This window comes from Sminthopsis crassicaudata, chromosome 3 (genome assembly GCF_048593235.1).
Source record: "Sminthopsis crassicaudata isolate SCR6 chromosome 3, ASM4859323v1, whole genome shotgun sequence".
NCBI classification, from domain to species: domain Eukaryota; kingdom Metazoa; phylum Chordata; class Mammalia; order Dasyuromorphia; family Dasyuridae; genus Sminthopsis; species Sminthopsis crassicaudata.
Genome location: NC_133619.1, coordinates 380,205,074 through 380,232,878, shown reverse-complemented (window position 1 = coordinate 380,232,878; position 27,805 = coordinate 380,205,074).

Here is a 27,805-nt window from a genome sequence, read left to right as displayed (position 1 = left end):
AAGTGAAGATTTTTTTTAAAATGACTGACAGCTTTCAGTAAATGGGGAGGGGTGTTCATAAATTCATAGTTCATTTAATTTGCTCTCCTCTAATTATCTTTTAGGAAAATTTATCAGCAGCAATGCAAACATTTTTATACAAAATTTTAAAAATAAAGGAATTAATTAAGAAAAAATGTTTTCAATATTCTTATAATGATTTTCATCCATACAATTTAAGAAAACATTAGTACCACTATTTCAAAAGCCAATTTTTTTTGTACAGCAAAATAACTGTTTGGACATGTGTACATATATTATATTTAATTTATACTTTAACATATGTAACATGTATTGGTCAACCTGCCATCTGGGGGAGGGGGAGAAGGGGAAGGAGGGGAAAAATTGGAACAAAAGGCTTGGCAATTGTCAGTGCTATAAAATTACCCATTCACATATTGTGTAAATAAAAAGCTATAATAAAAAAAAGAAAAGAAAAGAAAAAAGAAAACACTAGTACCTCTGATTTTCATGTACCTGCAAAAATTTAACCTGGAAAGACTTAACATGAACTGAAACAGTGAACAGGGAAGTTAGAACCCAGAGTACATTGTACAGAATAAAAGCAATACAATAAAACGTAGAAATGTGGGCTATCTTCAGCAATAAAATGATCCAAGATTATCCCAAAAGATTCATGATGGGTAAAAAATGTATTTGCTTCCAGAAAAAGAATTGATGTTGTCAGGATACAGACTGAAGGATACTATTTTTTTCTTTGTTTGTTCTTTACTTTTTTCTTCCTTTCATTCATCCATAATATATGTTAGTCTTCTTGCACAAAATTACTTATGTGGAAATGTTTTATATCATATTTCTTACCATTTTAAGGAGGGAGGAGAAGGAGAGAAGGCAAAAGTTTGAAAATTCAAAACTTAAACATGTTAAAATTTATTTTACACATAATTGTTGGAAAATAAAATATTATTAAAAATAATTCACACTGCTCATAATTTATCCTTGGAAAATTGAAATGAAAGAAGCAACAGATTAGAGACAGAAGGGATTTAATCCTCATTTCTGCTATTAATGCCTGTGTGATCTTGGGCAAGATGCTTAATCATGCTAAATTTTAGAAGGTGCTAAGAAAACCTAAATAATGTTATTTGGAAGACACAGAGATGGAAAAACTAAAGAACAAGTCAAGAAAGAATGAGCAACTGGGAAGTTATTAAAACTATGTGAAAAAGAAAACAATACATCTAGAGAAGAGTTGAATACAGAGATACCTGAGAGCAACCTTCATTAGAGAGAGAGAAGTTTGGTGAAATGGAGAGGTTTAAGTAGGCATAGGGTATAAGTTCTTCTTTGGACCTATGGAGTTAAAGCTGCCTATGATATACTGAGGTGGAAATATTCAACAAGGAGTTAGGAACATGAGACTGTATGAAGTTCAAGAGAGAGATTAAGATTATAAAGATCTTGGATTCATCTACAGTGATTTTATAATTAATTGAACTCAGAAAGAGTGTAGAAATAGAAGAAAAGAGAACTTTTATGCAATTCTCAAGAATAGAGTTATATTTTTATGGGATAAAAAGATAGATAGATATCTAGCAAAAACTGTTAAGAAGCTGGTGTCAAACCATTAGGAAATGAATCAAAATGGAATAGTGTCACAAAGGTGAGAGAAGAGAAAATAGCCAGGTTAAGAATGTTAAACAGTGTCTAAAATAGCAAAATTGAAAAAAATAAAAAAAAGATGAGTACTAAAAAACAAACCAAAAAAGCATTGAATTTAATGATTAAGAAATTCTTAATAACTTTGAAAAGAGAAATTTCAGTTGAGTTAATAGAATTTGAAAACTGAGTAGGAGGAGAGGAGGTAAAAACAAGGATCTAGAAAAGATTTCTCACACACATACAAACTTTTGAGTTTGACTACAAAAGGGAAGAAATTTAGGGGCCTAATGAATGCTTCATAGTTTAAATAACCTTTCTTGCTATTTAGGTGTTAAGTGAGGTCATATGTAACTTATCTCTGTTAGTGTGAGAAGGGGTGGGTCCCTCCATACTTCTCCACTGATTTATCTGGTTTCTTCTTTTGTCAGCACTATCTTTCTCTACTTTCACTTTGCCTGGACATTCATTTTTTCCATTTAGAGGTGGCAGGAGAGACCCAATCCAATGCCCCATCCAGAGAGGATCCCAAACCCTAATTTGTTTCAAGATTTTTGCTGCTGGTTTGGAATGCTTCAGGAATAGGTTTTTGCCCAAACTGGGTTTTCCATGCAACACTCAGAAGTAAGATCCTCATTGGGCCAGGGGCCTAAATGATTAGTGTGATAAGAAAGCTGAGGTCCCTTAAAGAGTCACTTGATGGGAAGTTGTACAACCTTGTACAACCTTGTGCTTCTTAAATGAGATAATATTTGGAAAGTGCTTAGCACAATGCCTTGTACATAGTAAGTCCTTAATAAATTATTATTTCCTTTCTTTCTTCCCTGTCCTTTTACCCCTGAACACTCCTGTGACTAAATACACAGCTTGAGTCGAATAATAGTCCCATCACTATTTCCCCCTCTGAATCTAGAATGGGGGTATGGGGTGGGCAAGAGAGGAAAACTCCAAGAGTGTTTTAGTGAAGGCTGCTCTGGAAAGAAGTGCCTCACTTTAAGTCTTCCAGTCCCTGGTGGAAGTTCAGAGGTTTGAGTATTGACTATTCTCTTCTTCTCACCTGCCCAACCCAACTTTACCCACTTCTGAGACAGTTCAGCTACACATTCAACTCATTTCTCCTCTCTTACCATCCTCTGTTTGTCTGCCTAAGTAAAGCTTCATTCCCACTACAAGTTTTCACTCTTACTTTCTTATAGGATTTTAAATAGTCAGAAACTCTATAAATTTCTATTTTGTTACATCCTTCTATGCCAGAATAAAGTCTTAGTTTCTTATCCATAGTTACAGTTTTGTACTGGTCTACCACTTTGGTAACTATCACAAAAAGAAATTTTTTTTCTTGATTAAGCCATGCTGTCTCCTTTCTATCAGTGCTTTGTTTTTCATATAATTACTAACCATTCCTGTAAAGTACATTTTAGAAAATTGAAGGAAATTAAATAAAGCTCAATAACTAGTAGTTCAACATTTTGACTTTCTTTTCCTTTTTTATTTTTACTTTTTTTGGAAAAATGGAAAAATTTGCTTTTCTACAATCCTATCTTGTTTGGTGGCAAATAGGGGGTACAGTAGATAGAGTGCTAGAGCTGGACTCAGGAAGCTTCATATTCCTGAGTTCAAATATGACTTCAGACATTTACTTGCTATATAATACTAAGCAAATAATTTAACTCTTTGTTTTAGTTTTCCCATAAGTAAGGATAAGCTGAAGAAGGAAATGACAAAACCCTTCAGTATCTTTGCCAAGGAAATCCCAAAACAGGTCACAAAGAGTGAACTGAAATATGACTGAACATAACTGAAACATGATTAAACAACAGCAGTGTCTTATTTATCACCTAAAATATTTCAAAACTTATTCAATGATTGTCAGTCATACACACTAATTATCTTAGTAGCCTGGATTTAATCAGAAACCAAAAGATTTGGGAAGCATTCTGTTGCTTTGACCTCTTGGGAACTTAGATTAAATCTTTTTTATATCACTTACTAGGGCAAATCACTTAACCTTTGTGCAGTTCATTGTTTCTCATCTGTAAAATGAGAGTTCAATCAGTTAATTACTACTCTCTTCTAAATTTCACTCTAGGATAATAAGCCTCATTAACTGATCAACTTAGTCAGAAAAAATGTCTATCAATTGGTAGATTTAAGTATAATGGTCAAATTATCTACATCTGGTTACATGGTCATGTAACAGGGCTGTCAGACAAAGGCATTTGAGTCTGCCACACAAAGCTCGATGATTGTGCTACTTTTATGTTTATATTTATGAGAATCTCTGAGCCTTCACTATGATTCCCATATCATTGAATGTCACAAAATAAATATGTATGTGCTTTGTACATGCCAAAATAAATATGCACATGAATTCTTTGATGAATGCTTTAGCACTAAAACAATACATACTTTGATTAAAACTAATATGCAATCCCCTTTCTCCTGCGTATAGCACCCAAGGGAGTTGATTATTTTCAGATCCAGTTGTAAGGGATAAAAGATAAATTTTTTCCCTCACCTATAAAATGGAGGAGTTAGACTTGGTTATCTCTAAGGTCCTTTTAACTTCTAAGTCCTATGATCCTGTAAAGCTAAAATCGATACTGAGAAGGTTGTTGTCATAACAAAAGGTGAACAAGGACAGTGTTATTGATGTATGCCATATTCAGTGTCTCCTTTACAAAGTAAAGTCCAAAGTCCATTGTCTGACATCCAAAGTTCACCACAGTTTGACCCTGTCCCATTTTCTAGTCTTATGTTATATTATTCTCCTCTATCAGAGTAGTCGTCAACATATCAAAAAAGCATCCATTAAGCTCCCACTATGTCCCAGACACCAGGCTAAGTGTTAGGGATACAGAGAAAGGCAAAAAAAAAAAAAAAATGCCTCTATCAAGTTGACAACATAATGGGACTGATTACATGCAAATAGTTATATATGAATAGGATATATAAAGAATAATTCAAAGATGATCAGTAGAGTAAAGACACTAGAATTAAAGGGGATCAGGAAAGATATCCTGAATTCTAGCTGGGACTTGAAAGGAAAGTAGGGAAATCATCTACCATAGCCTGCTCTATCCCTTTACCACATCTTGCATTCTTCCATGTCTTATGACTTTGTATTCATTATTCCCTCTATCTAGAATTCCCTTTTCCATCTTTACCTGTTGAATTTGTACTCATAAATTCCACATGCTTCAATAAGCTTTCCTGGATCCTGCTAGTGCATAATAGCCTCCCCTTGCCCTTGATCTTTTGGCAACTACCTAATGTTTTTATCATGTAATATGTGTATCTGATATTGTGATTGTGAGCCCAGGCTTCTCATGAAAGCAAATGTCATTTTTTTTCAATACTGACATTTTTTGGTTGTAGTTTTGTGTCAATAAGACCAAGAAGACCACAATCTCTATAGAACTAAAGATGAGAAATACATAGAAAGTGGACAATAGAGAAATGTTTCATGGATTTTGATCTAAGTTAATCTGATCAACTGTAACTCTACAACTCTCTAACCAATGAGTCACTCTGCCAAACAGATATAAAGGCCATTGTCAGGGAATTGTATGATAGAAAAAATAAAATGGGAGAGCTCATATGGCAAAAACCAAGAATGACAAGTAGACAAAGTGTTCTAATGCTCAGAGGTACAAAGTGTTGGGAAAAAAGCAAGGAAAATCTCTAGCACATTGGATGGAGCAAGTAAGGAATTTAAGGGAGGATTTGGATAAGTTACACACAATAAGCAGGGATGGATCTCTCAAATTAGAACCAAAGATCCATTTGAATATTTAATTATCCCAAGTACCTGGGACAAAATAAATACTTAATAAAAGTTAACTTGACTTTATTATCACTATGTATATGTCTTTCTTCTTTATGAAGATTTGAACTCTCTGAGGACAGGGACTTTGCCCTAGCTGGATTTTGCATTACCTTCTAATGCCTCTAGCACAGTGTTCTGAAAACATTAATTTAATATTTTGTTGCAATGGGTGAATAGATGAATATAATATGAAGGGCTTTGTTCCTTACAAGTTCCTACTGGCATCCTATCCCTTTGAAGTTTTTTTTTTTAATTGTCTGCCTCAGTGCTTTGTAAGGTGGGCATTTTTTTTATGATCCAGATCATCTTTCCTCATTAAAAGGACTATCACATAAAAATCATTTCATCCCTTGTCTACTTATACTACACATTACTTGGAGGGCAGACATACTGGTAAGGATGAATCTCAAAGTATTTTTCTGCAGCTCCTAGTCATATAAACTTAACTAATTCATTTTTAAGAATGGCAAGTAGTTGTGTGACCATAGCCAGTTATCTAGGAGCTTGTACAACTTACAGCCCCTTTGAAAATATGACTTGCTGATAAAATATAATTTTTCTCTAATATTATCCTATTTTAAAAATTAAACTTCATGAAAGAATTACAAGGGGGAAATATAATGCAAAGGGGTTACAATCAGCATTAACAGAGATAGTACTGATCCTGGTAAAAATAATTCCCCTACCAAAGTATTCAAGCATCATAATTTTTGTCTGTTTTGAGATAACCTCAAGTTGAATTGGAGAGATCTTAGTTTCACAAGATTTCAGGATTACATATTTAGAGCTTGAAGGAATTTTAAAGTAATCTAATCAAACTGTCATTTTAAAGAGGAGGAAGCTGAGGTCCCAAGAAGTTAACTGTCTTAGCCATGATCATATAGGCAATATCAGAGACAGGAAATGAAAACTGGGGTTTTCTCACTCTAAATCCATCACTTTTCCCATTATGCCACACTGTATCCCTCTAACTATTATAATAAAATAGAAAAAGATTAGACAAATGAATTTGAAAAAATAAAAGCCAAGATTAAATTCTTCATATAATGAATTAAAAACATTGAAACACACTAAATTTTATAAAAGTTGGACATTTCCAAGCTTCCAATCACTTTCTTTCCCTTTCTATTTGTACTAATGAAGTTTTTTCCAGTATCATAGAAAGAGTCCTCCTCATATCCAGAACTAGAATATAGGGTATTATATTTGCTGGAATACCATTAGTTTCAGTGTATAAACTATCTATGTATCTTTCATAATATCCAAAGTCATAGGTATTCAAATATATAAATAAATCCTTTTGCTTATGAAAAGTAAAGAAAGTTAATTTTATGACATTTATATTTTTAAAGACACCATGATAATTACTCTTCTATGAGGAAAGTATCACTATCATTACCTCATCATCATGTGGAGGTAAACTCTAAATTCTCAAAGGAAGTACGAACAATTTTGACAATTCTTCAAGAGTATTCAGTGTCCTTGAACCTGAAGGTGGATTCCTATATGTTTAGCATATGATGTTCAGCCAAATAGAGTCTAGAATGAATCATCATCAGAAGGTTGGCCACCAGTTAATGAACTGCTATGATCACAATAGTATACAAAGACCATTTATTTTTATAACATTTATGCTGATCCTTAAAGGGCTTGATAGATAATTCACACAAAGAAGAACAATGGATTCTTGATGTATTGAGGTATGACAGATCAGAAAAAAAAAATTTTCAATTTACTTGTTCTATACTTCAGTTGTTGAAATAGCCACACACACACGCACACAAAGTGCCACTATATGACATGGGGTCACATGTGTATACAATTAAAGATGAAAGGGCAATTTTGTGGCAAGTATTTGTATTCTATCATCTGTCAATATTTTAGTACTAGAGAAATCAATCATACAATTTGGCTTGCTATTTTGCAAATGCCCTAGTATCTTAACATCATGAAAACTAGATGTTTAGTGAGCTCTTTTGGGGGATCTCTAAATCTGGATAGTAATAAGATTGTAGAATTGGTGACCTTCTCTAGTTAGATTCAGGTAGTATGATGGAATCCTTTCAGACTACATCTATTTTGGGCAAATATTGTGAGTTTTGTTTAACATGTTTCTATTAGTAGGAATAGTATTGATTGTGATACCAGTGCATTCCCATTGAATGTTTACGATGTAGTTTTCATTCTGAAAGTACAGAACCTAGAAATCTAATCTCTTAAATTACATTGTGAAAAGAGTGACTTTATCTATTTAAGCACTTAAACAAACTAATACTTTTTAAAAATCTGATTATCAAAGAGAGAGTGGTAAATTTAATGCCAAAAGAAGAATCTCAGACAAAATTAATAGCTGACTCATGTCTTGTGCTAATGCTATAATATATTTGAGATTGACCTTTACTGCTTTTCACTTCACTATGATTTCAAAGTTTTAATAAAACTCAATAGAAGCCCCCCCGAAAAAAATTTCTATTTCTTTTAGTCTAATCATTGTTAAGGGAATTCCATGAATAGAAATGATTCAGTTACTCATCAGTAATTTTTATGGAGTCCTATGAAGTTAGTACACAAGTTATATAGCTATAATATGTAGAAACATGGTTCTGTTTTTGAAGGCTAATCCATCTACCAGAATAGGCTGTCTCTCACCCTAGTTCTATCATTAGAAATATGGGAAGCTACATTTCTGAAGAAATGGTCAAATATGGCCTTGTCTATATGATGCCGCAGTCACTAGTTGAAGAATGAGATACTTAATCAGATTTCTTAGTTTACTGATTTTATTTGCTATTTGACCACTCATTTTAAATTAAAAACCTGTTTAAATTTAGCAAGATCAGCTAATCAATTAATTCATTGCCTAAATGATGTTCAGTACTTTTTAATCATCGCCGCCCCCCTCTCTCTCTCTTAAACACACACACACACACACACACACACACACACACACACACACACACACACACAACACACACACACACACACACAAACGTTTTCATATTATTGTGACCAATCATTTCTACTATAATGATCAAATCATAAGAAAATTAATAAATGTTCATCCCTGTGTTGATCTTATAACTGTAGCCCAAGACTTTTAGAAACAATTATTTCTGTCCTTACTACATATTCTTTTGAGACTTATTGAATTTAATTTTCTCTAAAATAGTAATAGAACAAAATGTTTAAATCTTAAGAAGAGACTTCCTTTTCTTAAGAGTGGGAAGTTTAATGTTGGGGAAATCTGAAATGCACATAGCAATGAACCATAACCCTAAAAGTTAATTATCAAAGAGAACTGCCCAGATGTTTTGGAAACAGAGGGTAAAATAGACATTGAAAAAATTCATCGATCACCTACTGAAAGGGACCCTAAAATCAAAACGCCAAGAAATATAGTGGCCAAGTTCAAGAACCATCAGACAAAGAAAAAGATATTGGAAGCTGCTAGAAAAAAACAATTCAGATATGGAGGATCCACAATAAGGATAACCCAGGATCTAGCAGCATCCACATTAAAAGAACGCAGGGCCTGGAACATGATATTCCGAAAGGCTAAGGAACTTGGTATGCAGCCAAGAATAACTTACCCAGCAAGAATGAGCATCGTTTTCCAGGGAAGAAGATGGACATTTAACGAAATAAATGAATTCCATCTAATTTTTGATGAAAAAACCAGACCTACATAAAAGGTTTGATCTTCAAATACAGAACTCAAGAGATTTCTAAAAAGGTAAAAAGAAATCTTGAGAACTATACTTCTGTCAAAAAAATATGTAAAGAACATATGTACAATTTGTCTTAGAAACTAGAGGTGGAAAGGAGATTATATCATAAATAAGTGTAAAGTGGTGGTACTACATCTCATGAAGAGGCAAAGGTAACCTATTATATCTGAGAGAAAGAAAGGAGGGAGATGAACATAGCGTGTATCAATAGACATATTCGATTTATGGTGAAACTTCTTCCACTTCTTTGAAAAGTGAAAGGGAAGGAGTAAGCTAAGGGGAAGGGAATACAGTAATTTTGAGGAAAAGGGGTAAAATAAGGGGAGGATCTTTAAGGTGGGGGAGGGATCCTAAAAAGGGAGGGCTGTGAAAAGCAAATGGTGTTCACCAGTTTAATACTGGATAGGAGGGTAAAAGGGAAGGAAAGGGGAAAAGCATAAGCAGGGGTTAATAGGATGGCAAGCAATATAGAATTAGTCCTTCTAACCATAAATGTGAATGGGGCAAACTGCCTCATAAAGAGGAAGCAGTTAGCAGACTGGATTAAAAGTCAGAATCCTACTATATGTTGTTTACAGGAAACACACCTGAAACAGGGTGAGACATTCAAACTAAAAGTAAAAGGGTGGAGCAGAATCTATTATGCCTCAGGCAAAACCAAAAAAGCAGGAGTAGCCATCCTCATCTCAGATCAAGCAAAAACAAAAATTGATCTAATTAAAAGAGATAAGGAAGGGCATTATATCCTGCTAAAGGGCAGCATCAATAATGAAGCAGTATCAATATTAAACATATATGCACCAAGTGGTGCAGCATCTAAATTCTTAAAAGAGAAATTAAGAGAGCTGCAAGAGGAAATAGATAGCAAAACTATAATAGTGGGAGATCTCAACCTTGCACTCTCAGAATTAGATAAATCAAACCACAAAATAAATAAGAAAGAAGTCAAAGAGGTAAATAGAATACTAGAAAAGTTGGATATGATAGATCTTTGGCGAAAGCTAAATGGAGACAGAAAGGAATATACTTTCTTCTCAGCAGTTCATGGAACCTATACAAAAATTGATCATATACTAGGGCATAAAAACCTCAAAATCAAATGCAGTAAGGCAGAAATAGTAAATGCATCCTTTTCAGACCATAATGCAATCAAAATAACATTTAATAAAAAGCCAGGGGAAAATAGACCAAAAAAGAATTGGAAACTAAATAATCTTATACTAAAGAATGATTGGGTAAAACAGCAAATCATAGACATAATTAATAACTTCACCCAAGAAAATGACAATAATGAGACATCATACCAAAATGTGTGGGATACAGCCAAAGCAGTAATAAGGGGAAGTTTTATATCTCTACAGGCCTACTTGCATAAAATAGAGAAAGAGAGGGCCAATGAATTGGGCTTACAACTAAAATTGCTAGAAAAGGAACAAATTAAAAACCCCCAGACAAACACAAAACTTGAAATTCAAAAAATAAAAGGTGAGATTAATAAAATTGAAAGTAAAAAAACTATTGAATTAATTAATAAAACTAAGAGTTGGTTTTATGAAAAAACCAACAAAATAGACAAACCCTTAGTAAACCTGATTAAAAAAAGGAAAGAGAAAAAGCAAATTGATAGTCTTGAAAATGAAAAGGGTGAACTCACCACTAATGAAGAGGAAATTAGAACAATAGTTAGGAGCTACTTTGCTCAACTTTATGCCGATAAATTTGATAACTTAAATGAGATGGAAGAATACCTTCAAAAATATAACTGCCCAGATTAACAGAGGAAGAAGTAAGTAGTCTAAATAGTCTCATCTCAGAAAAAGAAATAGACCAAGCTATTAAACAACTTCCTAAGAAAAAGTCCCCAGGACCAGATGGATTTACAGGTGAATTCTACCAAACATTTAAAGAACAACTAACTCCAATGCTATGTAAACTATTTGAAAAAATAGGGATTGAAGGAGTCCTACCAAATTCCTTCTATGACACAGACATGGTACTGATACCTAAACCAGGTAGATCGAAAACTGAGAAAGAAAACTATAGACCAATTTCCTTAATGAATATTGATACTAAAATCTTAAATAAGATATTAGCAAATAGACTTCAGAAAATCATCTCCAGGATAATACACTATGACCAAGTGGGATTTATACCAGGAATACAGGGCTGGTTTAATATTAGGAAAACTATTAGTATAATTGACCACATTAATAATCAAATTAATAAAAACCATATGATCATCTCAATAGATGCAGAAAAAGCATTTGATAAAATCCAACATCCATTCCTACTAAAAACGCTTGAGAGTATAGGAATAAATGGACTATTCCTTAAAATAATAAGGAGCATATATTTAAAACCTTCAGTAAACATCATATGTAATGGTGATAAACTAGAACCTTTCCCTGTAAGATCAGGAGTGAAACAAGGTTGCCCACTATCACCATTACTATTCAATATAGTACTAGAAACTCTAGCCTCGGCAATAAGAACCGAGAAAGAGATTCAAGGAATTAGAGTAGGAAATGAAGAAATCAAATTGTCACTTTTCACAGATGACATGATGGTATATTTAGAGAACCCCAAAGACTGTGCCAAAAAGCTATTAGAAATAATTCAGAATTTTAGCAAAGTCACAGGATACAAAATAAATCCACATAAATCCTCAGGATTTTTATACATTAGCAACACAATCCAACAGCAAGAGATACAAAGAGAAATTCCATTCAAAATAACAGTTGATAGTATAAAATATTTGGGAATATATCTACCAAAGAACAGTCAGGAATTATATGAGCAAAATTACAAAACACTTGCCACAAAAATAAAGTCAGATTTAAATAATTGGAAAGACATTCAGTGTTCTTGGATAGGCCGAGCAAATATAATAAAGATGACAATACTCCCCAAACTAATCTATTTATTTAGTGCTATACCAATCAGACTGCCAAGAAACTATTTTAATGACCTAGAAAAAATAACAACAAAATTCATATGGAAGAATAAAAGGTCGAGAATTGCAAGGGAACTAATGAAAAAAAGTCAGAGGAAGGTGGTCTAAGTGTACCTGATTTAAAGCTATATTATAAAGCAACAGTCACCAAAACCATTTGGTATTGGCTAAGAAATAGACTAGTTGATCAGTGGCATAGGTTAGGTTCACAGGGCAAGATAGTGAATAAAAATAGCAATCTAGTCTTTGACAAACCCCAAGATCCCAAATTTTGGGATAAGAATTCATTATTTGACAAAAACTGCTGGGAAAACTGGCAGAAACTAGGCATGGACCCACATTTAACACCACATACTAAGATTAGATCAAAATGGGTCCAAGATTTAGGCATAAAGAACGAAATCATAAATAAATTGGAGGAACATGGGATGGTTTACCTCTCAGACTTGTGGAGGAGGAAGGAGTTTGTGTCCAAGGGAGAACTAGAGACCATTATTGATCACAAAATAGAACATTTTGATTACACCAAATTAAAAAGTTTCTGCACAAACAAAACTAATGCAAACAAGATTAGAAGGGAAGTAACAAATTGGGAAAAGATTTTTACAGTTAAAGGTTCTGATAAAGGCCTCATCTCCAAAATATACAGAGAATTGACTTTAATTTATAAGAAATCAAGCCATTCTCCAATTGATAAATGGTCAAAGGATATGAACAGACAATTTTCAGATGATGAAATTAAAACTATTTCCACTCATATGAAAGAGTGTTCCAAATCACTATTGATCAGAGAAATGCAAATTAAGACAACTCTGAGGTATCATTACACACCTGTCAGATTGGCTAAGATGACAGGAACAAATAACGATGAATGTTGGAGGGGATGTAGGAAAACTGGGACACTGATGCATTGTTGGTGGAGTTGTGAAAGAATCCAACCATTCTGGAGAGCAATCTGGAACTATGCCCAAAAAGTTATCAAAATGTGCATACCCTTTGACCCAGCCATACTACTACTGGGCTTATACCCCAAGGAACTACTAAAGAAGGGAAAGGGACCTGTATGCGCCAAAATGTTTGTGACAGCCCTTTTCATAGTGGCTAGAAGCTGGAAGATGAATGGATGTCCATCAATTGGAGAATGGTTGGGTAAACTATGGTATATGAATGTTATGGAATATTATTGTTCTATAAGAAATGACCAACAGGAGAAATACAGAGAGGCTTGGAGAGACTTACATCAACTGATGCTGAGTGAAACGAGCAGAACCAGAAGATCATTATACACTTCAACAATGATACTGTACGAGGATGTATGCTGATGGAAGTGGATTTCTTCAACATAGAGAAGAGCTAATCCAATTCCAATTGATTAATGATGGACAGAACCAGCTACATCCAGAAAAGGAACATTGGGAAATGAATGTAAACTGTTATTTTTACCTTCTGAATCCAATTCTTCCTGTGCAACAAAAAATTTGGTTCTACACACATATATTGTATCTAGAATATACTGTAATATATTTAACATGTATAAGACTGCCTGCCATCTGGGGGAGGGGGTTGGGGGAGGAAGGGAAAAAATCTGAATAGAATTAAGTGCAAGGGATAATGTGGTAAAAAAATTACCCATGCATATGTACTGTCAAAAAATGTTATAATTATAAAATAAAATTAAAATTAAAAAAAAAAAAAAAGAAGGGAAAGGGACCTGTATGTGCCAAAATATTTGTGGCAGCCCTTTTTGTAGTGGCTAGAAATTGGAAGATGAATGGATGCCCATCAATTGGAGAATGGTTGGGTAAATTATGGTATATGAATGTTATGGAATATTATTGTTCTGTAAGAAATGGCCAGCAGGATGAATACACAGAGGCTTGGAAAGACTTACATCAACTGATGCTGAGTGAAACGAGCAGAACCAGAAGATCATTATACACTTCAACAATGATACTGTACTAGGATGTATTCTGATGGACATGGATATCTTCAATATAGAGAAGAGCTAATCTAATTCCAATTGATCAATGATGGACAAAATCAGCTACCCCCAGAGAAGAAACACTGGGAAATGAATGTAAACTATTAGCATCTTTTGTTTTTCTCCCCAGGTTATTTATACCTTCTGAATCCAATTCTTCCTTTGCAACAACAACAACAACAACAACAACAAAAATTCGGTTCTGCACATATATATTGTACCTAGGATATACTATAACATATTTAATATATATGGGAATGTCTGCCATCTAGGGGAGGGGGTGGAGGGAAGGAGGGGTAAAAATCAGAAAAGAAAGGAGTACAAGGGATAATGTTGTAACAAAATTACCTATCCATATGTACTGTCGAAAAATGTTGTAATTATAAAATTAACAAAAAAAAGAAAGAAAATATATCCTGATTAAAGAAAAAAAAAAAATAAAGAAAAACCTCTAGATAAAGTCAACAAATGGCTTTATATTGGCATTCTATTCTTATAGAAACCACAGTACAGGGAAGGTTGAAAAGCATATTGTTTTTGAATTTAAGATTCACAATTTTACTTGCTGTACATGAATGTGTTCTAGTACTGCAAGTGATATTACATATTGTGATGTGTCTAGACAGCATTTTCATATTTAAATTTCTCTTTTTTCTCTCAAAAACAAACAAAAAAGACCTTTTTTTGCTAGGAGGTCAAAGAAGAATAAAGAAAGTATTAAGTTCTCAGTTAATGTCTTTTATGGTTTTTTTCTGTTTTTTATTGGAATTTTTCTTTCAGGCTTTTTCAGTTCTAAGAAGTAATATAAATTGCCTTTTTTTACTATCACTGAGATCAACCGATGTATCTTATTTGATATACAAATAGGAGTACTTCAGGGATGATTTCATAGCCTTTTTTTCATGTATCAGCCTCTTCCTTTCCTTAACAGATTTTGTATATCTAGACTAAAATGTGGGGGAAGGAAGTGTAAATGTGGTTTAACAATTCACTCTATATCTGAGACATCTCACACAACAACAAACAAAAAAACCTTGTTTTAGTCAACTTACCTAAGACATGGAATTCAAATTGCCTACATTATTAGTTTTGTCTCAAAGACTCTTCTGGTATCTCTCATAATAAAGTAACTATTATCAGAGGTCCTCAATGTTAGACCCTTATGGTATCTTTAATAATAAAATAATCATTATCAGAGGTTCTCAGAATTAGCCATAATCTAACTGCATAAAAGCTATTACTATTTTAGAAAGTTGTCATATACCTTCTTTAAGAGTATATGTTTAATATATATTGGACTACTTGCCATCTAAGGGAGAGGATGGGAGAAAGGGGGGAATTGGAACACAAGGTTTTGCAAGGGCTAATATTGAAGAATTCTCCATGCATGTGTTTTAAAAATAATTAATAAATAATAATTAATTAAAAAGAGTATAGTATATGTTTATCTTCATATATAGTTTAATTTTAGAGATGATACATTATAAAAGTCAGTGTATTACCTATCCTATTTTGCTATCCTGTCATGTAGAGGTTTATGTCATATAGATGTCTGAATTCAGAACTACTGAATTCAGAGAATGTAAATACATTTACTCTCAAGCTTTTTTCTGCTTGCCTACTTACTCATCAGGTCTATGTGGTATCACTTATAAACCCACTATTCTACTGAAGCTGTTCTCTAAAATGTCACCAAATCAAATGTCCTATTCTTAATCCTCATTGTTTTTAAGCTCACTGTAATCTTTAACATGGTTCTTTACCTTCTCTTTAATCTTCTTTGAAGCTGTGCTCTTTTGATTCTTCTCCTAGCTCCTTCTCCTTGATTTTCTTTGGTGGTTCATCATAAAAATGCTCTTTTGATCATTAGCATACTCCAAAGATCAATTCTGAAATTTCCCCCTCCCTAGTTTTTCCCATTTCTTTTTCCTATTTCTCCTTTTCCTTTACAGAAATCCTAAATTATATTTCCATCCCAATTCTCTTAATTGAATATAATCACACATTGCCAAAAGCCTACTCACTACTGCCTCAAATTAAATTTGTCAAAAACTGGATTCATCAATTCATTCTTCCCAAGAAAAACCCATCATTTCTTAGAACTTCTTTATTTCTTTTGAGAGCATCACTAGGTCTCAGTTACCTAGGTATATAATATTAAAAACACATTTGACTTTTCCTACTCTCTTATTTCTATGTACAGAATCCTATTAATTCAACTGTATAAGAGGCATAGCACCATGGCTGAGCCAATATGGCAAAGAGTAGACAGGATTTTTCCTGAGATCTTCCTGACTTCCCTCAGAATCAACACCAGATAAGGCTCTGAATGTATTTTTGAAGTGACAGAACCCACAAAGATTCAGAATGTAATCATTTTTCAGCACATGATATCTTGTAAGGACTTTAGGAAAGGTCTGTCCCTTTGAGGTTTCCCCTAAAGTTCTTTTGCCTTTGCTTTCCTCTTCTGGGTTTATATTTCATTCTTGATTGTCTCCATAGTAGCTCTCTATGATCAGAGCTCTGCTCCTAGGGCACAAGGTAGATTATTGCAGGATTTCTCTACAGACTGGCTGTGTTGAGGCTGATGTGAGCAGTAGGGGGCCCTCAAAGGGAGAAGTAGGACCCAGTGCAGACCCAGCATGGGGATTCCCAGGGCCTGGTGCAAGGAATCTAGCAAGAGGCTTTAAGCCAAAATAAAGCAACATTGACTATTCTGTCCTGGAACAGAAAGTCAGAGGAGTAACAGAATAACTATGAGAACGCCAATGCAACTACAGAATGCAAAGCCTGGGAACCCCAGTATAACAGGTGGGGCTTGGCCAGCTCCTCCCTTTTTCTCCCCCCCAACCCCCCTACTGCTCACATCAGCCTCAATAGAGCCAGTCTGTAGAGAAATCCTGCAATAATCTACCTTGTGCCCTAGGAGCAGAGCTCTGATCATAGAGAGCTACTATGGAGACAGTCAAAAATGAAATATAAACCCAGAAGAGGAAAGCAAAGGCAAAAGAACTTTAGGGGAAACCTCAAAGGGGGAAATGAACTGGTCTCTAACTCAAAAGGTTTTGGGAAGAGTACAGACAGGATCTTAAGATTTGGAAGGAAAATGGGAAAAAGAAATGAGAGCTTTGCAAGGGAGTTTGGAAAAGGAAGAAAATTGAAGAAAACAACTCCTTAAAATACATTTGGTAAAAAAGGGAAAAATATATGATGAAGAAAACAATTTCTTTAAAAATTGATTTGGTAAATCAGTACTGATCAGAGAAATGCAAATTAAGACAACTCTGAGATACCACTACACACCTGTCAGATTAGCTAAAATGACAGGAACAAATAATGATGAATGTTGGGAGGGGATGTGGGAAAACTGGGACACTGATACATTATTGGTGGAGTTGTGAAAGAATCCAGCCATTCTGGAGAACAATTTGGAACTATGCCCAAAAAGTTATCAAACTGTGCATACCCTTTGATCCAGCATTGCTGCTATTGGGCTTATATCCCAAAGAAATACCGAGGAGGGGAAAGGGACCTGTATGTGCCAAAATGTTTGTGGCAGCTCTTTTCGTAGTGGCTAGAAACTGGAAGTTGAATGGATGTTCATCAGTTGGAGAATGGTTGGGTAAATTATGGTATATGAAGGTTATGGAATATTATTGCTCTGTAAGAAATGACCAGCAGGAGGAATACAGAGAGGCTTGGAGAGACTTACATCAACTGATGCTGAGTAAAATGAACAGAACCAGAAGATCGCTGTACACTTCAATGTTGTATGAAGATGTATTCTGATGGAAGTGGATAATATCTTCAACATAAAGAAGATCCAACTCACTTCCAGTTGATCAATGATGGACAGAAATAACTACACCCAGAGAAGGAACACTGGGAAGTGAATGTAAATTGTTAGCACTACTGTCTATCTACCCAGGTTACTTATACCTTCTGAAGCTAATACTTAATGTGCAACAAGAAAATGGTATTTACACACATATATTATATCTAGGTTATACTGTAACACATGTAAAATGTATGGGATTACCTGTCATGGGGGGAGGGAGTGGAGGGAGGGAGGGGATAATTTGGAAAAATGAATACAAGGGATAATATTATAAAAAATAAATAAATAAAAATTGATTTGGTAGAATCTCACTGAAGAAATGAATTGGCGAAATGGAAAATGAGGACAACTCTTTTAAAAAGTAGAATTGGTGATACCTAAACCAGGTAGATCGAAAACTGAGAAAGAAAATTATAGACCAATCTCCTTAATGAATATTGATGCTAAAATCTTAAATAAGATATTAGCAAAAAGACTTCAGAAAATCATCTCCAGGAGCAATCTGGAATTATGCCCAAAAAGTTATCAAACTGTGCATACCCTTTGACCCAGCAGCGCTACTACTGGGATTATATCCCAAAGAAATACTAAAGAGTGGAAAGAAACATATATGTGCCAAAATGTTTGTGGCAGCTCTATTTGTTGTAGCTAGAAACTGGAAGATGAATGGATGTCCATCAGTTGGAGAATGGTTGGGTAAATTGTGGTATATGAAGGTTATGGAATATTATTGCTCGGTAAGAAATGACCAGCAGGAGGAATATAGAGAGGCCTGGAGAGACTTAAATCAACTGATGCTGAGTGAAATGAGCAGAACCAGAAGATCACTGTACACTTCAACAACAATACTGTATGAGGATGTATTCTGATGGAAGTGGAAATCTTCAACATAAAGAAGATCCAACTCACTTCCAGTTGATCAATGATGGACAGAGGTAGCTACACCCAGAGAAGAAACACTGGGAGGGGAATGTAAATTGTTAGCACTAATATCTGTCTGCCCAGGTTGCATGTACCTTCGGATTCTAATGTTTATTGTGCAACAAGAAAATGATATTCACACACATGTATTGTACCTAGACTATATTGTAACACATGTAAAATGTATGGTATTGCCTGTCGTCGGGGGGAGGGAATAGAGGGAGGGGGGGTAATTTGGAAAAATGAATACAAGGGATATATATTATAAAATATATATATATAATACACTATGATCAAGTAGGATTTATTCCAGGAATGCAGGGCTGGTTTAATATTAGGAAAACTATTAATATAATTGACCATATTAATAATCAAATTAATAAGAACCATATGATCATCTCAATAGATGCAGAAAAAGCATTTGACAAAATCCAACATCCATTTCTACTAAAAACTCTTGAGAGTATAGGAATAAATGGACTATTCCTTAGAATAATCAGGAGCATATATTTAAGACCTTCAGTAAGCATAATATGCAATAGAAATAAACTGCAACCTTTCCCAGTAAGATCAGGAGTGAAACAAGGTTGCCCACTATCACCATTACTATTCAATATAGTACTAGAAACTCTAGCCTTGGCAATAAGAGCCGAGAAAGAGATTCAAGGAATTAGAGTAGGAAATGAGGAAATTAAACTATCACTTTTTGCAGATGACATGATGGTATACTTAGAGAACCCCAAAGACTCTGCTAAAAAGCTACTAGAAATAATTCAAAATTTCAGCAAAGTGGCAGGATACAAAATAAATCCACATAAATCCTCGGCATTTTTATATATCACTAACAAAATGCAACAGCAAGAGATACAAAGAGAAATTCCATTCCAAACAAATGTTGAGAGTATAAAGTATTTGGGAATCCATCTACCAAAGAAAAGTCAGGAATTATATGAGAAAAATTACAAAACACTTGCCACAAAAATAAAATCAGATTTAAATAATTGGAAAGACATTCAGTGCTCTTGGATAGGCCGAGTGAATATAATAAAGATGACAATACTCCCCAAACTAATCTATTTATTTAGTGCTATACCAATCAGACTCCCAAGAAACTATTTCAATGACCTAGAAAAAATAACAACAAAATTCATATGGAAGAATAAAAGGTCGAGAATTGCAAGGGAACTAATGAAAAAAAAAGTCAGAGGAAGGTGGTCTAAGTGTACCTGATCTAAAGCTATATTATATAGCAGCAGTCACCAAAACCATTTGGTATTGGCTAAGAAATAGACCGGTAGATCAGTGGAACAGATTAGATACAAAGGACAAAAAAGGGTACATCTATAGCAATCTAATCTTTGACAAACCCAAAGATACCAACATTAGGGATAAAAATTCATTATTCGGAAGAAATTGTTGGGAAAACTGGAAATTAGTATGGCAGAAATTAGATATGGATCCACACTTAACACCATATACCAAGATAAGATCAAAATGGGTCCATGATTTAGGCATAAAGAGGGAGATAATAAATAGATTAGAGGAACAGAGGATAATCTACCTCTCAGACTTGTGGAGGAGGAAGGAATTTATGACCAGAGGAGAACTAGAGATCATTATTGATCACAAAATAGAAGATTTTGATTACATCAAACTAAAAAGTTTCTGTACAAATAATACTAATGCAAACAAGATTAGAAGGGAAGTAACAAATTGGGAAAATATTTTTAAAAACAAAGGTTCTGACAAAGGTCTCATTTCCAAAATATATAGAGAACTGACCCTAATTTATAAGAAACCGAACCATTCTCCAATTGATAAATGGTCAAAGGATATGAACAGACAATTCTCAGAGGAAGAAATTGAAACTATATCCACTCACATGAAAGAGTGTTCCAAATCACTACTGATCAGAGAAATGCAAATTAAGACAACTCTGAGATACCACTACACACCTTTCAGATTGGCTAAGATGACAGGAACAAATAATGATGAATGTTGGAGGGGATGTGGGGAAACTGGGACACTAATACATTGCTGGTGGAGTTGCGAAAAAATCCAGCCATTCTGGAGAGCAATCTGGAACTATGCCCAAAAAGTTATCAAACTGTGCATACCCTTTGACCCAGCAGCGCTACTACTGGGCTTATATCCCAAAGAAATACTAAAGAGCGGAAAGAGACATATATGTGCCAAAATGTTTGTGGCAGCTCTTTTTGTTGTAGCTAGAAACTGGAAGATGAATGGATGTCCATCAGTTGGAGAATGGTTGGGTAAATTATGGTATATGAAGGTTATGGAATATTATTGCTCTGTAAGAAATGACCAGCAGGAGGAATACAGAGAGGCCTGGAGAGACTTAAATCAACTGATGCTGAGTGAAATGAGCAGAACCAGAAGATCACTGTACACTTCAACAACAATACTGTATGAGGATGTATTCTGATGGAAGTGGAAATCTTCAACATAAAGAAAAACCAACTCACTTCCAGTTGATCAATGATGGACAGAGGTAGCTACACCCAGAGAAGAAACACTGGGAAGTGAATGTAAATTGTTAGCACTAATATCTGTCTGCCCAGGTTGCATGTACCTTCGGATTCTAATGTTTATTGTGCAACAAGAAAATGGTATTTACACACATGTATTGTACCTAGACTATATTGTAACACATGTAAAATGTATGGGATTGCCTGTCATCGGGGGGAGGGAATAGAGGGAGGGAGGGATAATTTGGAAAAATGAATACAAGGGATAATATTATAAAAAATATATATATAATAAAAAATTATTAAGTAAGAAAAAAAAAAAAGTAGAATTGGTGAGATGGGAAAAACTCCAATAAACAAAACAATTCATTTGAAAATACAATTGGCCAGATGCTAAAAAGAGGTAAAAAGGCTGAGAGAAATAATTCAGTAAAAATTAGAATTAAACAAATGGAAGTGAATGGCTAAATGATGCATCAAGAATCAGTCAAACAACCCCCCTAAAAAAATTAAATACCTCATTGGAAAAACAACTGACATGGAAAAAAATAGATGCAGGAGAAACAATCTAAGAATTATTGGACTACTTGAAAAAGGTTATGAAAAAAAAAAAAAAGCTTTGACAATATCTGGGTAGGCAGGGATTTTTCCTATCTAAACCTGTTGGAGCAAAGCAATAGGGATCTTTTCTAAGATTGAAGTAATACCTTCAGAGATTCTTGGTTACTTTATTTTTATTAATTCTATACATTTGATATAAATGTTGAAGATCAGTTTTAAAAAAGCTTTCCAATAATATATTTTAAGTAACATATATTTTAAGATCTGTAAAAAAAATAAATTGACAGCAGAAGACTTGTGAATTTCTGATACAGGGTATGTTGGGTTCCGGGGCCTTTGCTCAGGTGCCACCCTCCAAGGAAGTGACTAAAGGTGCTCAGATTATTTCCATATAATGCAATAAGAAAGGGGATAGTTCTGGGACTTGTTTTTTATTCCAAAATAAATTTGACATTGTTTGCCACAAGCTAATTTTTTTTCCTCCTGACTATAAGATTTGTACAAACTGGTTTAATACATGCTAAACATTAGTGTATTTTGCCTTTTTTAAGGAATTGTTAACATTGGAATTGAGGGTATGTACAGAGAGGTTGGTGTCAACACCATATTTTTCACAAACAATATAGAAAATCATTTTACATAAGAATTTTAAGTATTTGCAATAAATATATGTATATAGATTGTGACTACTTCATATATTATCATATTTTTCATTTTATTATTAAGTAAAAGATGGTAAAAATTAAAAGCTAGTGGAAAAAAAAAACAAAAAGAAAAATAAATTATCAGGGAAAACTGCCCTAATATCCTAGAACTAGAATAATAATTGAAAGAATTCACCAATCACCCCCTGAAAGAGTACCCAAAATGAAAACTCTAATGGATATTGTACATAAATTCCAGAATTATCAGATCAAGAAAAAATACTGCAAGCTGCCAGAAAGAAACAATTCAAATATTGAGGAACCACAATCAGCATTGCCCAGGATCTAGCAACTTCCACTCTAAAGGAATGAAAAGCCTGGAAGGCTTTTTGAAAATTCTGGAAGGCAAAGGAGCTTGCATTACAAGAAGAATCAACTACCTAATAAAACTGGACATAATCTTTCAGGAGGAAAAAATGTACACTCAAAAAAAAAAAATGGACATTCAATGGAATATGGGATTTTCAATCATTTTTGATGAAAAGACAAGAATTGAACAGAAATTTTGATCTCCAAATACATGACTCAAAAAAATATAAAAAATTGAAAAGGAAAGAAAAAAAATCATGTTTTTTTTAAAGGTTAAAATGTTTACATTCCTACATAGGAAGATGATACATCTAACTTTTGATAACTGTACATTTGTCAGGGCAGTTAAAAAGCTATACTTAGAAGGTATAAATGTAAGTTGACTTAAGTATGATGATATAAAAAATAAATTAAGTATGATGATATAAAAAAATAAAAAAACTATTATACTTGGAGAAGAGAAAAGGGGAGGTAAAATGGGGTAAATTATGTCACATGAAGAGGACAGAAGACTTATTAAAGGGAAAGAAGGAAGGAGAATGAGCATTGTTTGAACATTAATCTCATAGGATTTGGCTTAGAGAGGGAATATCATCCCACAGTATTGAAATCTGTCTCACCCTGTAGGGAAATAAGAAGAAGGGAAAGAAGAAGGCTAATAGAAGAGAGGGAAGTAGTAGAAGGGGAAATGGATAAGAAAGAAGGGGGGCTGAAAAAAGGGAGGGCAGATTAAGAGACATAGTAGTCACAAGCAAAAGACTTGTGAGGAAGGAAAAGGTGAAAGGAGAAAGAAAAATGTAACTTCAGAAGTATAATATCACAGATTTGAACTGCCAAGGACCTTAGAGGTCAATTAATGCAACTCTTCCATTTTATAAGGAAGGAGGCTTTCTTACAGCTAATAAGTTACAGAAATAAGATAACATTAGTACCTTCTCAAGCCCAAGTCAAAAAGCCTATTCTGTTACACTTGTCTTTTTCTACACCTTTTGTATCCATTCCTATATTTATACTCAAACTATTCTAGTCTTTAGACTCCCAATTGTTTTGTCTTTTTCCCAGTATCCTTTCCCAAACAACCAATAATTCTTTTAAAAATGTCAAAATAATATTCCTAAAGCACAGCTCTTACCCTTTTTACTAAATAACCTTCAGTAGCTCCTTACTGCTTCTAGAATAAAATAAAAACTATAAATGGACATTTAAGGCCTCAAAATTTTTTTTCAGTCTTTTTTCTCATTACTCTTTTTTAAATATTCTACAATTCATGCAAGTAGACTATTTGCCTTATACAAATTTCTGATTTTTATTTCTATAAGAAAATCCTCATGACTAGAATGCATTATTTCCATAATCCACAACTTTTTAATTATGCAACTAAAGCCATTTTTAGTATCACTTTTTCTTCAACATGCACCTCATAATATAATTACGCTTCATTGGTGCACACACATACACACACACACACATATATTTAAAAGTTCAAAGGGTAACTAGATGGCACAGTGGATAGATAAAAGCCCTGAAGTCAGGATGACTTGAGTTCAAATCCAGCCTCAGACATTTAATGCTTCCTAGCTGTGTGACCCTGGACAAGTCACTTAACCCCATTTGCCTCTTTAAAAAAAAGTTCAAATGGATAATAACACATATTGAGGCTACTAAGAGGATACTAGGTAAAGCTTACCATAAAGTCAAAAAGATAAGAGTTCAGAATCAGACTTGTATGCTTACTGGCTCTGTGATCCTGCTCAAGCCACTTAAGATTTGTTTGCTTCCATTCCCTAATTATTAAAAATATATATAATAAGAGAACCTATATCATAGAATTGTTAGGATCAACAGAAATAATATTTGTAAAGTGTGAATCATAATGTTTGGCACATAGTAGGTATTATTGTTATTACTAAAATTATCATCATCACCATTTTTACAGTTATCTGGAAATTGAGTCCCAGAAAAAGTAAATAGTTAAGCAAAGCCAAAGAACTAATAAGTGACAGAACTAATATTTGAACAAAGGTCCTCTGACCCCAGATCTAGTACCTGTCCAGTTCAATTTAAATCAAATGTTTACTAAGTGTCCACTATATGCCTAGTGATGTGGTTTTTATTTTTAATTTCCAAGGGTATCATCATAATCTTTTCTTATATTGATAGGCCCATTTATGTGGGAATTATAATTATAAAGATGTATGTGGGATGAATTGTCTTCATGATATACCAAAATATAAATTCCATATTCCAAGAGAACATTAAATAGCCAAAAAAAGAATGAAATAAATCAAAAATTTATATCAATTGAGGTATAAAGTATCTAAGCCAAATTTATTATTTAAAAGCAGCTATTAGTAAAAACCAAAACAAAACAAAACAAAAAACACCACCACCTTGAAAATGAATAGAGGCCCTACTTTTTTTTTTTTTTACTTAAACATATTCTGGCAATCAAATTACACTTAACTATACCTAAAACTATGATTCTTAATAAGGAAATAGAATATCATTTAAGGATAATAATAATGGAGTTTATTTTATATGGTATATATATATATATACATATATATACATATATGTGCACATATGTATATGAATATGAGGTGCATATATTTTTTCAGAATAAAATTGTGACAAACTAGCAACTTAGTGTGAAGGCTGATTAGATAGCAAAAATTTAAATGTGTCAGTATTTAAATTTAGCTTAATAAAATCATCTCTGTCACACAAATATGTTTGTGGATATATATTATGTATACACATACACACACATATATATATATTTGTGTATATGTATATATATAGATATAGATATACATGTGTTTATGTATGCATCTATATGTCTGCAAACATACACAAACATGTTTTATTACTTAATTTAAAAGTCTACTTTGTCCTTTGGAGAAATTTATTTGAGAACCATGGAAGGTACCTTCAAAGAGATATCTGTCAGAGTATCTTAAATATTTTCTACCTTTCTGTTTTTCTAATTACTTTTTAGATACCTTTAATTAAAATGCTCCCTTCACAAATAATTTTCTCTTGATGGCACAATCCTACTGTTATATAATTTTAGGGCTGCTTTAATTGCATAGTTATTCAAGTTAATTACTTTTAAAATATGTAAAATGGATTCTATTATCGTTATTATTAAAAAGTTATCATTGCATAGCAGAAATATTCTATTGAAAGGAATAGAAAACAATGTTGAATTTTGACCTTAGTCACCTTGATCTACTTCTATGAAGCAGAAATGAAAAAAAATAGGATCATAGATTTAGAAGGGTCATTGAGTTTATTCCCCACTCTTCCCTTCATTTTAAAGATGACTAAATTGATACTCAGAAATATTAAATTACTTTCCTGACGTTGCACAGCTAGGAAGTGTCTGAGGAAAGATTATTAATTCAGTTTTTCCTATATCCAAATCCAGCATTCTGTTTATTCTGCTTCCTACCTACTTCTTCTGGTTGCTTTACAGAAGAGCAAAAGTCTTTGGATTAATCTCCAATCATTCTTTTACAATGGTTAAAATACTTTATTTTAAATATTCTTATCTCCTATAATAATTTGTACCAGCTACTCTTCCCCTTGAAATCCTATCCTGGAAGAGACACTAGTCTCAGATGCAAAACTATTTGATGATTTTCTCAATGTCACTTCCTACTGTTAGTGACATATCCAGTGTTTATTTTGTGCTGATTTACTATGCTAATTTTGAAATATTATGTAAATGTGTTATTTATATGTTTTGTAAATTATTTGTCAAAATTCTCCATTTCTAACTATCAGGAGTCCTCAAGGGAAACAATTACAGATTAAGAAGAAAAAGAGATCTCAAAGACAAACCAGTCCAGCTCCCTCATTTGGCAAATGAGGTACCTGATTCCAAGGAACTTTAAATAATTTACTCATGATAACCTCATCATCAACTTTCAATTATCATAAGCAGAATTTGAACCCAGGATTTCTATTTCTGCAATCAGAACACTAACTATAGTACCATGTTGAACACCTTAAATGACTTTCAAAAATTAATAGGAGATATCCAATGGATGCGTCCAGTGTTAGGCTTAACTACCAATCAACTACAACCTCTCTATGACATTTTAAGGGGAGACAGTGCTTTAAATTCACCACGCCAGCTTACAAAAGAAGCACAAAAGGCTTTGAGAGAAGTTGAACTGGCTTTATCCAATGTGGTTGAAAGAGTCACTCAAAAACCCTTGGAAATATCAGTTTTTGCTACAAAAGAGGCACCCACAGCAGTCCTTCATCAAGGAGACAGAGTGATTGAGTGGGTGAACCTCCCAGCACAACCAGAACAAAGCCTTACACCTTACCCAGTGCTTGTGGCTAGAATTTTATTAAAGGCTATTAAGAGAGTAACACAATTATCTGGGATAAGTCCTGAAAAAATATACACATTCTATACTAACGCACAGATTAATGTATGCTGTGAGACCATCCCAGAATGGCAAATTTTATTGGCCACCGCTCCAAATTTTGCACATGGATCTCCATTAAAGATTACCCGGCTACTACATAATTGGCGATGAATTTTTGAAGAAAAGGTTTCTAAGGTTCCTCTTAAAGGACCAACAATCTTTACAGATGCCTCCAAAGAAAATATTTGTGCCATATACTCTCATGATTTAACCATAAAGAGAGTAATCAGGACTCCTTTTCAATCCACTCAACAGAATGAATTATTTGCTATCATGCTAGCTCTCACTTATTACCCAGGAGACGTAAATATAATTACTGATTCAGCCTATTCAGTAGGTGTAGTACAAAGAATTGCCACAGCCCAAATAAAATTTGCAGCCTCCAATA